This window comes from Pipistrellus hanaki (assembly GCF_964339955.1).
Source record: "Pipistrellus hanaki genome assembly, chromosome: 15".
NCBI lineage: Eukaryota > Metazoa > Chordata > Mammalia > Chiroptera > Vespertilionidae > Pipistrellus > Pipistrellus hanaki.
In genome coordinates, this window is record NC_140517.1 from 38,618,389 (window position 1) to 38,631,363 (window position 12,975).

Here is a 12,975-nt window from a genome sequence, read left to right on the forward strand (position 1 = left end):
CCAGATGTGTCTTTCAGGGTCTAGGTCTCCACTGATGGATTGGTTGGCACCAGGGCAGGAGGTCCTTATCCGATGCAGCTGGTCCTGAGGTCAGCTCGTGGCATTGCTTGTCTGTTTTTGCTGCTTTTTTGGGCCCGGAGCTGAAATACAACTGAGGCCTAGATGTCATCTCTAAGGAGGATAAGGTCAGAGGCTCTAAACCACAGGACCAGTGATATGGTAGGAGAGGAAAGGTCATCCTGGGACTGAGGTCCCAACCTACAATTGTCCTTTGCTAGACACCCAGGGCTTTCTGTGCTGGTGACCTTCTGTACCTGGCCCATTGTCCTTGCTTGCTCATGTTTTTGTTTTGTTTTTCTCTATCAGATGATATGTTTTATATATATATATATATATATATATATATATATATATATATATATATATATATGTATATATATATATATATATAATTTTTCCCCCCTACCCCACTCCCATACATGCCCTCACCCCTTAGTACCTTATGTCCATTGGTTGTGCTTATATGCATGCATACAAGTCCTTCGGTTGATGTCTTATCTCCCCCACCTCTCCCTAACCTTCCTGCTGTAATTTGACAGTCTGTTTGATGCTTTACTGCCTCTGTATCTATCTTTCTGTTCATCAGTTTATAATGTTCTTTATTATCCACAAATGAGTGAGATCATCTGGTATTTTTCTTTCATTGACTGGCTTATTTCACTTAGCATAATGCTCTCCAGTTCCATCCAGGTTGCTGTAAATGATAAGAATTCCTTCTTTTTCATGGCAGCATAGTATTCCATCGTGTAGATGTACCATAGTTTTCTGATCCAGTCATCTGCTGATGGGCACCTAGGCTGTTTCCAAATCTTCGCTAATATAAATTGTGCTGCTATGAACATAGGGGTGCATATGTCCTTTCTGATTGGTGTTTCTAGTTTCTTCTTTTTAAAAATAAATCTTTATTGTTCAGATTATTACAGGCGTTCCTCTCCCCACCCCCCATAGCTCCCCTTAACCTAATTCCCCACCCCAATCCATGCCCTCACCCCCCACCACCGTCTTCATCCATAGGTGTAAGATTTTTCTCCAATCTCTTCCTGAACTCCTCACACCCCTTTGCCCCCTGAGAATTGTTAGTCCCTCCCTTTCTGTGTCCCTGATTCTATTATATTCATCAGTCCATCTGTTCATCAGATTTTTTATTCACTTGATTTTTAGATTCACTTGTTAGTAGGTATGTATTTGTTGTCATTTTGTTGTTTATAATTTTTATCTTTATCTTTTTCTTCTTCTTCCTCTTCTTTTTAAAAAAATATATTTTATTGATTTTTTACAGAGAGGAAGGGAGATGTATAGAGAGCTAGAAACATTGATGAGAGAGAAGCATCCATCAGCTGCCTCTGCACAACCCCCACCGAGGATGTGGCCGCAACCAATGTACATGCCCTTGACAGGAATCAAACCTGGGACCCCTCAGTCTGCAGACTGAGGCTCTATCCACTGAGCCAAACTGGTTTCGGCTTCTCCCTCTTAAAAAATACCCTTCAGCATTTCATATAATCCTGGTTTGGTGATGATGAACTCCTTTAGCTTTTTCTTGTCTTTGAAGCTCTTTATCTGACCTTCAATTCTGAATGATAACTTTGCTGGGTAGAGTAATCTTGGCTGCAGGTTCTTGCTGTTCATCACTTTGAATATTTCTTGCCACTCCCTTCTGGCCTGCAGATTTTCGTTTGAAAAATCAGCTGACAGTTGTATGGGTACTCCCTTGTAGGTAACTAACTGTTTTTCTCTTGCTGCTTTTAATATTCTCTCTTTGTCTTTTGCCTTTGGCAATTTAATTATGATGTGTCTTGGTGTGGTCCTCTTCTTTAGGGTTCTGTGCGCTTCCTGGAGTTGTAAGTCTATTTCTTTCACCAGGTAGGGAAAGTTTTCTGTCATCATTTTTTCTAATAGGTTTTCAATATTTTTCTCTCTTTCTTCTTCTGGCACCCTTATAATTTGGATGTTGGTATACTTAAAGGTGTCCCAGAGGCTCCTTATACTATCTTCATATTTTTGGATTTTTTTTTTCTGGTTTGGTGTTTTTTGTCTCCTCATATTTCAGATCTTTGGTTTGATTCTTGGGGTCCATTGATCTACAGTTGAATTTCTGTATATTCTTTATTTCAGACAGTGTATGCTCAATTTCTGAGTGGTCCTTTTACATTTTTTTTTTTTTACCTTTCTCATTCAGGTCCTTGAAGGTCTCATTAAGCTCTTCATGAGTCTCATCAAGTTTCTTGGCAGTTTTTACAAGATTCTTGAGTAATCTTATAAATGTGGTTTTGAACTCTATGTCCAGTTGTTTTCTTTCCTCCATTTCTTTCATTCATGGCATGTTTCATTGTCTCTGCATTTTGGCTGCTTCCCTGTGTTGATGGAGTGGCATTGTATGGTAGGTGACCTATAGGGGCCACTGGCTTAGCCTCCCCAATCACCTGAGGTGGACGCTCTTGGTGCACCCCTTTTTGGGCTGAGTGCAAAGTCTTGGTGTAGTGAAGCCTTGATTGCTATTGATACACTAGGAGGAATTGACCTCTAGGTCAATTGGTTGTGAGGACCCACTGTGTCTATAATGGAAGAACTGCTGTGCTGGAGATATGCTTATGGGGCAGGACTTGCTTCAGTGGGGCTTTGGTGCTCACTGAGTCTGCCTCCCGAATGTGTCACTTATGGATGTGAGGAGTTGAAATCTGGTGTCATCCCACACTGACCAGTAGGTACACTGGCTTCTGGATCACCAATGGGGTGCAGGTCAGCTACTGTCTGAGGCCACCCTGCAGGGACTACAGCGAGAACTACAGTTTTCTCATCTTTGCTTGGGGTTTGGAGGTTTTGAAGCTGTATGACCAGAACTGCAGTTTGTTAGGTTAATCTGTGATAGGGGAGGTCATTCCTATGCAAAAGCCGCTAACACTTCAATCCAGTTCCAAACATTTTAATTGCCCCTCAAGAAAACCCTGTCTCCATAAAAGTTACTTCTCATTCCTCCTTACTTCCTAGAGCTGGAAGTCACCAATTCTCCAGCAATGAAGGCCCTGTGTCATTGTCTATGCTTTTGTTTCTAATTATCTTTCTTTTATTCTCTCCCAAACCTTTTTTCAAAATTATATTTTCATTGAGGTATAGTTAACATACATTATATTAGTTTCACATGTACAACATAATGATTTGACATAAGTATATATGGCAAAATGATCACCATAATAAGTTTAGTTAACATTCCTCATGAAACATAGTACAGAGTTAATGTTTTTCTTGTGGTGAGGATTTTTAAGATTTACTTTTCTTAGCAACTTTCAAATATGAAATACAGAATTATTGACTGTAGTCACCATGCTGTACATTATATCCTCATGATTTATTTGCTTTATAACTGGAAGTTTGTACCTTTTGGTCCCCTTCATTCATTTTGGCTATTTCCAACCCCCATCTCTGGCAACCACTGTCTTCTCTCTTTCTATGTGGTTGGGTTTTGTTTTTGTTTTTCAGATTCTACATGTAAGTGTGATCATGTGGTATTTGTCTTTCTCTATTCACTTATTTCACTTAGAATAATACCCTCAGGATCCATCCATGTTGTCACAAATGGCAATCTTTCATTTTTTTCAGGGCTGAATAATATTCCATTGTATATATGCCACAATTTCCTTACTCATTCATCCGTCAACAGACACTGAGGTTGATTAGTAAACATAGGGGTGCATATATATTTTTAATTAGTATTTTTTTCTCTTCAGATAAGTACTCAAAGGAGGGATTGCTGGATATGGTCATTTTGATTTTGACTTTTTTAGATAACTTTGTCCTATTTTCCATAGTGGCTGTGCCAATAGTGCACAAAGTGGCTGTACCAATTTACATTCCAACAGCACACAAAGGTTCCTTTTTGTCCACATCACAGTCAACATGTATTATTTCTTGTCATTTTTTATAATAGCTATACTAACAGCTTTGAGGTGTTATCTCATTGTGGTTTTGATTTGTATTTTCCTTATAATTGGTGATTTTTTTAGCACCTTTTCATATACCTGTTGGCTATCTGTATGTCTTTATTTTATTTATTTATTATTATTTTTTTAATGTTTTGTCCTGGCCTTATGGTGTCAGGATGAGACCAGTTTTTTTTTAATTTTTGTTTTTTTTAAATATATTTTTATTGATTTTTTTACAGAGAGGAAGAAAGAGGGATAGAGAGCTAGAAACATCAATGAGAGAGAGAGACATCGATCAGCTGCCCCTTGCACACCCCCTGCTGGGGATATGCCCACAACCAAGGTACATGCCCTTGACCGGAATCGAACCTGGAACCTTTTAGTCCACAGACTGATGCTCCATCCATTGAGCCAAACCGGTTTCGGCTGTATGTCTTCTTTAAAAAACTGTCTATTAAGATCCTCTGCCCATTTTTAATTGGACTATTTGTTTTTGCTGTTAAGGTGGATAAGTGTATATTTTGTATATTAGCCCTTTCTCCAATGTGATTTGCGAACATTTTCTCCGATTTTGTGTATCTCAGCCCCATTGATGTTGGGTTTGACGTGACTTGCTATCCAACAGGAAGCAAATAGTCTCTAAATTTCGTGGCCCAGTTTTGGTAGCTTTTTGTACTGCTGTCATCAGTATGAGAAGAACTTGCCTCAGGGAGTTGGCCTGTGGACTCGAGAGTCTCAAGTTTGCCGAAACTGGTTTGGCTCAGTGGATAGAGCGTCGGCCTGTGGACTGGAAGGTCCCAGGTTTGATTCTGGTCAAGGGCATGTACATTGGTTGCGGGCACATCCCTGGTGTGGGGTGTGCAGGAGGCAGCTGGTCAATGTCTCTCTCTCATTGATGTTTCTAGCTCTCTATCTCTCTCCTCTCCCTTCCTCTCTGTAAAAAATCAATAAAATATATTTTTTTTTAAAAAAAAAACTTGCTTCAGGGAGCTGCTTCCCCATCAGCTTGGGTCCCAGGTTGAAAGACTTGAGGCTTTCATTTGAGTTCAGGTCTTTATTAACAGATTTTTCTGTATCCAAGTATAGGATATACTTTTATTTTTAAATTAAATTTATTGGGGTGATATTAGTTAATAAGATCATATAGCTTTAAAGTGTACATTTCTATGATATCATGATCATGTTTGTGTGTCTACCACTCAAAGTCAAATCATCTTCTGTCACCATATATATGACCCCCTCTAGGTGAGGTATAAGAACACGCCTACTATAAGAACATTACCTGGCACATTATAGGCCATTCATTCATCATTCATTCATCATTTTTGTGTTTCTTTGTCTCATTTTATTCTTGTCCTTTCTTTCCTTTAGCCCCCTCCTTTCCTTTAACTCCCCAGTATTCTTTTCCTCATTACTCTTATTGCCCCGGTGTCTGCCGTGCCATAAATTCTCTGACACCAATGAGGCATTCTACAATTCAATTCTATTCGGAGACTAACTACCTGGAATTAGCATCAGATTCAGCAGGTATAAGGGCTCCATCCCACAATACTACCCCCAATTTCAACTCCTCTCTGTGAACATGGATTGTGATGGCATGTGGCAAGCAGGGAGGAGCCTAGAATCTTCAGTTTCAAGTTTGGCCCATCCATTGAACTCCTTTGAGACATTGAATAGCCATCTCACTTCTTAGGCCTTAGTCTCCTGATGTCTGATAGGTAGGGTTGGACTAGATAACATCTTTTATAACCAGCACTTGCTTATGATGTTTACTCACCTCCCAAAGTTAGAGTCAAATGTGGTGATGACTCCCAGAGTGCTTTCTAATCAGGAAAGCACATTGTAGATAGCCAATTGCTTGGGAAAGTATTCTTGCATTGCCCTGTGAATAAAGCCTTTGCTCTAAATAAGCTCCCCAATCTTTCGTCTTCACTACTAGAAGCCCGATACATAAGATTCATGCACTGGAGGTGGGGGAGGGGGGAAATTCATCAGGCCGGCCTGCACCCCAAGCTGGCAGTCAGACATCCTTAGCGCTGCTCCTGAGGTGGGAGAGGCTTCCACCACCTTCGCTGCGCTTGCCATGATCCTGGCTTCTGGCTGAGTGGTGCTCCCCCTATGGAAGTGCATTGACCACGAGGGATAGCTTCTGCATTGAGCGTCTGCCCCCTGGTGGTCAGTGAGCATCGATCAGTTCTGCTGTTGACTCAATTTGCCTATTAGCCTTTTATTATATAGGACTAGGGGCCCCGTGCACAAACTAGTGCACTGGGGAGGGGTCCCTCAGCCCAGCATGCCCCCTCTCACATACTGGGAACCCTCAGGGGATGTCCTACAGATGGCTTAAGCCCGCTCCCCATTGGGAGTAGACCTAAGCTGCAGTCTGGCCTCCCTTTGCTTGAGGCGACCAGAATGATCAGGGGAAGGTGCCATCACCATCATCCCACTGCTGCGGCCACTGCCAGTCACTGTAGCTGCCAAGGTATTTTCATCAACACAGACTCCAGTCCTTTCACATGAAAAAATGACAACTTTCTTTGAGCATTTTCAAGATGTGTCTTTCATAGGCTATGACATTTCTTCCTTTATTTTTCTTTTTATCCTCACCTGAGTATATATTTCCATTGATATTTTCCCCTTCCCTCCTATCCCAAGCTCAACCCCTTCCCAAGCTTAAAGCCTCCGCCCCAGGTTTAGGCTTGGAAAGGGGTTCCACCCCTCAACTCCCCAAACCTAAAGCCTCTGCCCCAGGCATTAGGCTTGGGAAGTGGTTACCCCACCCAAACCTCTGATCACAGGCTCAGCCCCTTCCCAAGCCTAAAGCCTCTACCTGATGGCTGGCTGGGAGTGACCTGGGTGTGGCGGAGGTTCCCTGGACCCAGGTATGTATGCAAATTAGCCGTCATCTTTGTTGGGTTAATTTGCAAACTCACTTTGATTGGCTGTGGGCATAACGAAGGTATGGTTCATTTACATATTTCTCTATTATTAGGTAAGATAATTGCCACTCTGTCCTCTCCCCATGGCACATATCACCGTCTGCCATTATCTTGTTTAGTTATTTTCTTCCCCACTTGATGTCAGTTTCAATAGGGCAGAACATCTTCCTGTTGGAACTGACATCAAGTCGAGGAGAAAATAATTACCAGTCTCAGTATGCTGCCTGACCCACCGTAGACAGTGAACAGTTATCAAATGAGTCTTGGGCATTTTGTCAACTCCTGTCAGGTGGCTCGGAAACACTTAAGCCATCACTAAGCACTGTTTATTTTGATGCTTTGTGTAGGGAGAAGTAAAGACCTTGTGAACGGCAACTTCTTTATGAACACTAGAAAGGAATTAATAAAATGTGTGAGTGTGTTTTGTAATATGGGAAATTACTTTATAACAATCCATGCTGCTAAGGCGTTTGGAAACAGAAAAAGTGTTGTAGTTGTGAAATGCTTTGTTAAGCCACAAAGTGATTATAAATACTTATTCTGTGTACCATCTAAAATATTTGTACAAAATGTTCTATAAACAACAAGGAGCTTTTATACCGCAGGATACTATGCAAACAGAAAAAGGTTTTTGCTCAGGACAACACATTTTATAAATTGCAAAACTACCTGCCTACATTGAATTGTTGTGTAATTTTGAAGAGCTCTTAAACTACAAAGTGCTTTATAATGTGGAACAACAAATTGCTTTATGCTTTATAATAATAAATTATTTACAAGAGGCAAAGTCTCTTACACAGTGCAGTAAGCCCCTCCTCCCCTCCCAGCCCCAGCCGCCCTTCTCCTTAACATGGAGACAGCACATACTGCGCCTGCCTGGGGATAGGCGAGAGGATGCAACAGAGAGGGGAGGGGGTTCCTTTGGCTGTTTGGCAGCCCCATCCCAACATCATCCTCCCAGGAACCATTCGTGTCTCCCACCCTTCACCATGAAACCACCTCACTCCAGACATGCCTTGGTTGGTCTCTGGTGGCCTTGGTTGGGCCCCTCAGAACCGGGCAGGAGAAAAACCAAGCCACAGGCTGATGGGAAAGCGGTCCCTTTTCGTGGCACCCTGACTTTCCCACCCTGTGCCTAAGGGCTCCACCTGGCAAGTCACCAAACTCAGATTTGAGTCACAGACCTAAAAACAGTGACTTCTCCGTTTTGAGCCTCAATGTGAAGTATTTACTTATTAACTAGGTAAATAATACTTGGTCCCACTGGTTTAGCCACCTTATCAATTCTGTCACTTACTCTCTAAACTGCCTGTAAAGAGCATCTGAGAGGGGTGGAATGGCCCCATCCTTCCAGAATCTCACGTCTGAAGGAGACTGAAGAGCACCTTCCATCACCCTGATAAAGAAGAGGAGAAAAACAAAACCAGAGCCACCTGTAAACAAATGTTCAAAGCAGTTCTATTCACAATAGCCACTAGGTGGAAGCAACCCACCTGTCAATCAACTCATGAAGGGATAAAACAAACAAACAAAAACACACGTGGTATTTACTTACAATGGAATATTATTCAACCATAAAAGAAATGAAATAATGACACATGCCAGATTGTGGATGAACTTTGAAAACATTATGCTAAGTGAAAGAAGCCAGATACAAAGTCACTTACTGTATAATTCTATTTATAAAAAACTAGAGGCCCAGTGCATGAAATTCGTGCAGGAGAGGGGGAAGGGTCCCCTCAGCCCGGCCTGCACCTCTCCAATCTGGAACCCCTCAGGGGATGTCCGACTGCTGGTTTAGACCCGATCCCTTTCACAATACTGGACCGCTGGCTTCTAACTGTTCACTTGCCTGCCTGTCTGATCGCCCCTAACTGGCCCCCTGCCAGCCTGATCAACCCTTACAGCACCTCCTTACCTCTGTCGGCCTGGTCACCTCTATTGCCCCCCTGATGGACTGATAACCCCTAACTGCCTCTACCCTGTTGGCCTGATTGCCCCCAACTGCCCCCTCCCCCACCAGCCTGGTCGCCCCATGCAGCCTGCTGTTTGGTCGTTTAGTTGCCCCTCACTAACTCCCCCGCTGGCCTAGTCGCACCACACAGCCTGTTCAATCATCCATTCTGTTGCAATGGTCACTTAGACCTTATATAGATAGATATCCAGAATAATTAAATTCATTGAATCAGTGGTTTCCAGGGGCTAGAGAGAGGGGAAAATGGGGACTGAGCTTTGGGGTGATGAAAATGTTTTAGAACTAAATAGAGATGATGGTTGCAAGGCATTATCATTTTACTAAATGTCATTGGATTGTAGACTTCAAAACAGTTAATTTTGTGTTATACAAAATTTACTTCAAAAAAGAAAAAAAAGAACAAGGCAGCACAGATAACCATTTGGCTCAGAAGCTTTAGAGCTTTATTTTTATCTCACTGGTTTTGGAGAATGAAATCAGAGAAGTAAGAGAGACATTTTGGTCACATAGCACAGAACTTGAGGGCTTTCCTGGCTCTTTCGACTTAAGGAAGAAACAGGATGGTGGCGGTGGGGGATATAAATAGAGAAAGGAAGAGCGGCAGGGCACCAGATTCTGCTCAGTTCTCCTGGATAACCTTGGATTTCAATAATTCCCTCATTTGGGCCTCAGTTTCCCAAGCTGAGCTAGAGGTGGTGGTAACACTGAGGTTCTGAAGGTATTTTTTTGGCCCAGAAACCCTAAGGTTTTATCCTGAGTCAGAAGTGCAGACCATTGGGGATGAATGGTGACTAGCAGGCTGGGTGAAGGAAAGACTCAAGAAGGTACTTTCCAGAGGAGACAGTGAGCAGGGAGGAGTAGGAGGCATCTAAAAGTTCATTGTGGTACAGGTGGGGGCTGGAGGCAAGGATGAGGGAAACTATGTCCCCTCGTCTCCTCCTCTCCTCAGTGGGGCAGGATGGAGAGCTGGTACATAGCAGGCAGTTTCACCAGCCCATTCTTCCCTGGTGTGAGGTCACTATCTTCTGGGGCCTTAGAAAAAGTTCTGCAGTATGGAGGTCAAGAAGAGATAGAGCTCTGAGCCCAAAAAGGTGGTTTCCTGTGGATGTAAAGAGGGGGTGTCATTGGGAGGGTCCTGGGAACCCTCTACTTCCCCAGACATTTGCATGCTCATTTACATAGATTTACATCTGCTCCTGTTCTTGTCCTCAATACCAACAACAGTGTGTGTGTGTGTGTGTGTGTGTGTGTGTGTGTGTGTGTGTTTACGAGTTTGTCCCAGTCCCCACCTCCTCTCAGCCAATCCCCTTCCATGCCCTCCTCTGTCTCTCTTGGTCTCTGTTTGCTGTCTCTGTCTTCTTCTGTGTCTCTGGTTAAGTATGTTCCCAGCTAAGCCAATTTATGATAAAATGTCCTAGAGGGATATGCAGTAAGTGGGCACCAGTGCCCTTCTTGGCTGTTAAAATATTGAACTACTTCTAGACAATTGTTGCATAGACACTGCTCTAAGCTTCTGAGCGGTACAGTGGTCTGGCCACCTTAGTTCCTCCTGCATATACCCCACCTGCCCACAATCAGCAACTAACAGGGAAGCCTCCCAGACCCAGATCTTACACCAACCAGTGGCAGTTCTGATTGGTCGGTGGCCACATCATGCTTGATAAGCATTTTGAATAGCACTTTCTCCCACCATCACCCCCACCTTTTTGCTTCTCATATCCCCCACTCATATCTTCCTGCAAGATGGGGTCAAATTTCACAAAGTGTCCCATAGATATGGAGTCTTTTGTTGACTTTATTATCCATTATTAACTTTAACACAGGTTGTCCACTGGCATAACTAAGGGAGGGCACAAACATGTCCCTGGGCTGGGCCACACTTTGGACTGCATCCTGTTGCCCTGCAGTCCAAAGGAGGGGCCAGGAGCTGCCTGGTGCAGTGTGGTAAAGTGCATAAATATCCACGGCACACCTCTGGATGCGTGAACGTCTCTGCCGTGTTGATCTTGGATGGGCCTTGTTTTGGCCATTAAAATGAGGGCTACACTGATGTGTTATGTTGCTTTTCAGTTTCTGCATGTGTCAGGATCAAGTCTCAGTAGCCCCCATTTCTATGGAAGTTAAATGGATATTTCCATGAGCATAAAATTATTATTATTACTATTATTATTATTTATTTATTTATTTATTTATTTATTTATTTATTTATTTTGCTTTAAGCTGTTGAGAGATTCAAGCTGTTTATCTTAGGCTAGCCTATCCTGAATAATACAGGCCATGACTTTCTGCAGGGCCTTAGGCTTGCCCCCTACCTCCTGGGCTTCTCTTGTCTCAGCTCTACAAGACAGTGTATGATCAGACATCTATTATTTATTTATTTATTTATTTATATATTTTCTAATAAATCTTTATTGTTCAGATTATTACAGTTGTTCCTCTCTTTTCCTCTCATAGCTCCCCTCTCCCCAGTTCCACGCCCCCTCTGCCCTTACCCCACCCCCCACTGTCCTCATCCATAGGTGTATGATTTTTATCCAGTCTCTTTCCACACACCCCCACACTCTTTCCCCCTGAGAATTGTCAGTCCACTCCCTTTTTATGCCCCTGATTCTATTATATTCACCAGTTTATTCTGTTCATCAGACTTTTTATTCACTTGATTTTTAGATTCACTTGTTGATAGATATGTATTTGTTGTCACTTTGTTGTTCATAATTTTTGTCTTTACCTTTTTCTTCTTCTTCCTCTTCTTAAAGAAAATACCCTTCAGCATTTCATATAATACTGATTTGGCACTGATGATTTATCTTTCTCAGCATACCCAGGTTTTCTTTCTTTTGCTTTCTTTCTTTCTCTCTCCTCTGCTTTCTCTTATTCTCCCTCTCTCCTTCCTAGTCTCTTTTTTGTCTTACTCATTCTTTTTCCTTTTCTCTGCTTCTAAACCTGTTCCTGCACTTCTCTGTGACTGTGTCTGGATCCTTCTCCACCAGTCATGTTCTCTCTTCCCTCTGTGTCTGCATCTCACCCACCCCTGTCTGTCACTCCACCCCCTGTCCTGACCAGTGCTTACCCTAGGATTTCTACAGCGCCTCCACCAGACACTGAGTCTCAACCTGAATTAGCTTCTCAATGCTCTTCTTCCCCATCCCAAAGTCCCTATGGAGGTCAGAGAGCATTGCCTAAGAGTCTTCCAAGACTTTCCACTGGCAAAAACCACATCTGATTGATGGTGCATGAAGGGAAGGTTTTAGGATGCATAGAATGTTCCCTAGTCCTCTCCTCAGGCCCCACCCATCCCCACTCACCAATTCCGTGGAAGATGGGGTCAACAATAGTAATGTGCCTTCAGCCCAAGAAAGCCTCAGTCTGATCCACCAGGGCCTCCTTCAGCACCTCGTACCTACACAGGATGATGACAGGCCGAGGCCCCAGGTAGACCATGAAGACATCACCATATGTTGCCCACAGCTGTGTGTGCAGGGTCAAGATCTCCCTCCCTAACTCAAGAGAAGGGTCTCCATCTTCACACCCACATCATACTTCTAGTATAGCCTATACCTGGCTGACTGCAGCCCCATTGGGAAGAAGACACACTTGCATTCCATGGCCCCCAACCCTCCCATGCAGCCCCTCACCCCAAGTGTCCTGCTCTCTCGGCTTTTCCAAACCCTCCCAGCTTCTATTTGAGGAATTGCAGAGGCTCCTCACATCTGAGCTCTAGTCCCTCCCAAACGAGGACCACAGCTCAGAGTCTCCAGTCTGTTAGAACATCTCCCTCCAGTCTCCCTTTTCTACATTCCTATTCATGTATGTTGGGGAATCCAAGGCACCAGTTTATAACCACACAGATCAGGAGGCCCTGGGCTGAGGAGGCCCTTTTATATTGAAAAGGAAAGGGAAAGACAGTAAAATTAGGAGGCAGCAGGACAGTGGCAGGGCACAACTAGAGTCTACAATGTGGATGAACCTCAAAAATATCATGCTAAGTGAAAGAAGGCCACATATGTGATTTCATTATATGAATTATCCTGAAGCGTCTCTAGTGGGCATACTGGCCATATTGTGACTGAAATAAACAAAC